Source organism: Penaeus vannamei, chromosome 3, assembly GCF_042767895.1.
Source record: "Penaeus vannamei isolate JL-2024 chromosome 3, ASM4276789v1, whole genome shotgun sequence".
Lineage (NCBI taxonomy): Eukaryota > Metazoa > Arthropoda > Malacostraca > Decapoda > Penaeidae > Penaeus > Penaeus vannamei.
The window spans coordinates 41,035,384-41,040,383 of record NC_091551.1 but is presented as its reverse complement, the minus strand read 5'-3'; positions in this window follow the sequence as shown (position 1 = coordinate 41,040,383).

The window sequence follows — 5,000 nt, the reverse complement described above, 5'->3', positions numbered from 1 at the left end:
ACGACCCCCTCCCCCCTCCCCACCTTCCCCTCCCTACCACGAGCACCTCCATACAGCCGGGATGCCGACTTCCCGACGGAGGGCAGCCGCTCCCAAATGCTTATGATCGGCGGCGCAGAACACCGTCATTTTCCCCGATTGTTCATTTAAATGCTGGCGTCGCGGCCTTATATTTCAATGCTGCAACGAGGGGCCGACACACCTGCTATCAGTGCCTTTAGCTCCGCCAATCAAAGGCATTTACCACCTCAGTTATTCCCCTTTCTCTATTCTTATCACTATCGCTGTAGTAATTTGCCATCATTGTTAAATAATTCCTTCCTGTATGAGTAGCTACTATGGCTATCGTATCCGACATAAGTTCTCTATAACAATATTACAATAATAGTGGTCACAGATTCACCATTGCGACTTCACAAAATTTAGAGCGGTTGTTACATAGTATTCACACTCAAATATTCCTTAACATCGTGTCATGAATGAATAAATAAAAAAACAGTTGCTAACGTCACATAAATGTTATTTACCGAGACACAAAGATGATTATCATAATTATCATTATTATCATTAACACATAGCGACATTAACACCACAAAATCCTTTTCGACGCTCGGTTACATTAACACAGGTGAAGGATTTTTTTTTTCTTTTTTTTCTGGAATTTACGATAGCACCAATTTCTCCTTCATTTTTTTTGAGATTTAATTTCATTGTTATTTTGCGCTGATGCATTTCCATATTCATCACCTGTTGTGAAATTACCGGATCTTCCGAGTTTCTTTAAAAAATACAATTTTACACACACACACACACACACACACACACACACATATATATATATATACATATATATGAATAAATACTTCAAAAGAGTATAGAAATAAAGCAAAACAAGGGAAAATGCGCTAAAACCTTACAAAAAACAAACTAAAACAAAACAAAGCAAAGAAAGAAAGAAAGAAAAAAAAAACTAATATAGACAATACTCCCCTCCCCCCCTCTCCCACCGCCATCAGAGGGGTTGCAGATGTTACCGATGATAAAACTCAAAAGACACAATTAATTAAGGCTCATTAACATATCAGCGATATACGGCAAACAGGTTTTTAGCGGCATTACAGAGTCCGGCGGTAGCCAATAACTCACTCCTCTGACGGCCGCTGTTGCAGAACCCATCTCGAGCTCAAATAATTAATTGGTCGTGATCCCATTAAAAACACGACTAATGCTCGCCCTTATAAATAATTCATGTCCGTCTGTCACAAAATGCAATGGGAGGAAGCCAGAGAGGAAGAACGGGTGATGGAATGAAGAGAACTAAGGATAAAATGGAATGAGAAAGAGGGTGATAATTAAAGGGAGAGGGAAGTAGGAAAAGTAAAGCATGAGGCGAGAGAAGGGAAGACAATAAATTATAAATTATTCATGTTCGACTGTCACAAAATGCAATGGGAGGAAGGCAGTGAAGAAGAAAGGGTGATAGAATGAAGAGAACGAGGGATGAGGAAGAGGGTGATAAATGGAGGAAGAGGAAAGGAGGAAAGGTAAAGCATGACGAGAGAAAAGGGGAGATGATCAGAGGAAGAAAGGGTGATAGAATGAAGAGAACTAAGGATAACATGTTGGAGTGAGAAAGAGGGTGATAAATGAAGGGAGAGGGAAGTAGGAAAAGTAAAGCATGAGGCGAGGGAAGGGAAGATAATAAATTATAAATAATTCATGTTCGTCTGTCACAAATTGCAATGGGAGGAAGAAAGTGTGATGGAATGAAGAGAACGGGGGATGAGAAAGAGGGTGATAAATGGAGGAAGAGGAGAAGAGGAAAGGTAAAGCATGATGAGAGAAAAGGGGAGATGATAAGCGGAAGAAAGGGTGATGGAACGAAGAGAACGAAGGATAAAACATCGAAGTGAGAAAGAGGGTGATGAATGAAGAAATAGGGAAATAGGAAAGATTAAGTATGAGGTGAGAAAAAGGGAGATGATAAGCGGAAGAAAGGGTGATGGAACGAAGAAAACGAAAGATAAAATATCGGTGAGAGTGTGATAAGCGGAAGAAGAGGGAAGCATGGAGGATGAAATATGAGGAGAGGAAAAAGGGAATATTCAGAGGACGAAAGAGAATGATGGAAGGAAGAGGAGGAAGACAAAATACGAGGATAGAAAGAGAGAGATAATTAGAGGACGAAAGAGAGGGATAGTACAATGAGGAAGAACACAAAATATGTGAGAGGAAATGGAAAAATGAAAGAGAGGGGGAGACAAAATTAAAAGATAAGAAAGATAACACACGCGCCCCCCCCCCCTAAAAAAAAGAAGATAAGAGAGAAAAATAATCAACGACGAAAAAGTAGATGAAGAAAAAAGAAAAACAAGAAAAATGAAAGCTTGAGACAATGAGATGAAGAAAAAAGTAATTAAACGAAAATGGAAAAACATGAAGAAGAATGAAAGAGCAAAATAATTAATAGATAAGGAAACAGCTCCAAACAGAACAATGCGAGAAACACGGAAATGAGTAATAAAGATGAGTCAGATAATAATAATACAATTAAAAAGGATAACAGTATGTTAATAATAATCATTCTGACAGTCATACGCAATATATGGTAAAGATGCTGATAATGGTAACGGTTGTAATAAGAAATAAATGATAAATAAGTGATAAAAAAATGATGAAAAATAATAACAACAGAACAACAGCAAAAATAACAATAACAGGACCACCAACAAAATTGCTGATGCTAATAATAGTGATGATAATGATGATAAGAATCAGGAAAATGATGACAAATATAATGATAAAAAAAAAATCCATATTTATGATAATAACAATAATGATATTAGCAGAATTAGTAATAATAATGATATTATAATGATAATGATAATGATAATGATATTATAATGATAATGATAATGATAATGATCATAATGATAATAACGATAATGATGATTATAAGGATAACAATTATTATGATAGCAATGATAACAGTAATAATGATAATAATAATAATAATAATAATAATAATAATGTTTATGATAATGATGATACTGATAATGGTGATGATGATAATGATAATGATAATGATAATAATAATAATAATAATGATGATGATAATAATAATAATATTATTATTAATATTAAAATAATAATATATATTATTATATATGTTATTATATACATTTTATTATTATATATATTATTATATATATTATTATATATAGTATATACATATTATAATATATATTATCATATATATTATATATACAATAATATATATTATATATAAAATAACAACAACAAGAACAACAACAACAACCACAACACCAATAACAACAATAATAATACTAATACTAATACTAATACTAATACTAATACTACTACTAATAATAATAATGATAATGATAATGATAATGAAATAATGATGGTGATAATAATAATGATAATAATAATAATAATAATAATAATAATAATAATAATAACAATAATAATAATAATAATAATAATAATAATAATAATAATAATAATAATAATAATAATAATAATAATAATAATAATAATAATAACAATAATAATAATAACAATAATGATAAGGATAATAATATTAATGATAATGATGATGATAATTATAATAACAATGATAATCATGATGATGATTATAATAACAGTGATGATTATGATGATAATAATAATAATTATGATAATAATAACAATGACAATGATAATGGTAATAATAAAAAAAATAATAGTAATGATAATAATAGTAACAACAACAACAACAGCAGCAACAGCAGCAGCAGTAATAATGATAATGATAACGATAATGGTAGCAATTAGATAAACCAAAATTATCAATGGTGACATTGATGATAAAAATAGTTAATGTAAATCAATATAATGATGATGAGGATGGCGATGACTGTAATGATGATGACTGTGATTATGATTATATCGATGATAGTTGTGATGATGATGATGATGAAGATAATAATTATAATAATAATAGTAATAATGACAATACTACTGCTGCTGTTGCTGGTACTACAACTACTAATGACAGTGATGCCAATAACAACAACGATAATGACAATGGTAGTATTGATAATAGCAATGATATGATGATAACAATAAAAATAAACAATAATGATGATAACTCAAAATGATGATGAGGATGATGATGACAATAGTAATGACGTCATCACCTAATACCAGCAACAAAAATAATAATAACAATAATACACAAAATAATATAAATAGCAGCAATAATAATAACAAAAGTATCAATTATGGTAATGATAAAAATAGGAAACACAAAAGAGACACCCCAATTACGGTATTAAATAAAAATGAAAAAGAAAATAATCGCTGCAATAAAAAGAGTTTATAACAGCACCCGGACCGGATGCCCTTCCTACCGTCAACCGTGGACCGATTTGTGGGATCGAATGCCACTCCTCTTTACTTAGAGGTATTTTCTAACCTATCGGGCTGATGAGGCTAATGAAAGAGAGAGAGGGGGGAGGGAGGGAGGGGGGGAGGAGGGAGGGGGGGAAGGAGGAAGGAGGAAGGGAGGGAGGGAAGGAGGGAGGAAGGAGAGTGGAGGGAGGGAGAGAAAAGGGGGAGGGAGGGAGGGAGGGAAGGAGGGGGAGGGAGGGAAGAGGGAGGGAGGGAGGAAGAGGGAGAGAGAGGGAGGGAGGGAGAGAGGAGGGAGAGAGAGGAGAGAGGGAGAGAGAGAGAGAGAGAGAGAGAGAGAGGGAGAGAGAGAGAGAGAGAGAGAGAGAGAGAGAGAGAGAGAGAGCAAGAAGAGAGAGAGAGAGAGAGAGAGAGCAGAGAGAGAGAGAGAGAGAGAGAGAGAGAGAGAGGGAGAGAGAGAGAGAGAGTTAGAGAGAGAGAGAGAGAGAGAGAGAGAGAGTTGAGAGAGAGAGAGAGAGTTGAGAGAGAGAGAGAGAGAGAGAGAGAGAGAGAGAGAGAGAGAGAAGAGAGAGAGAGAGAGAGAGAGA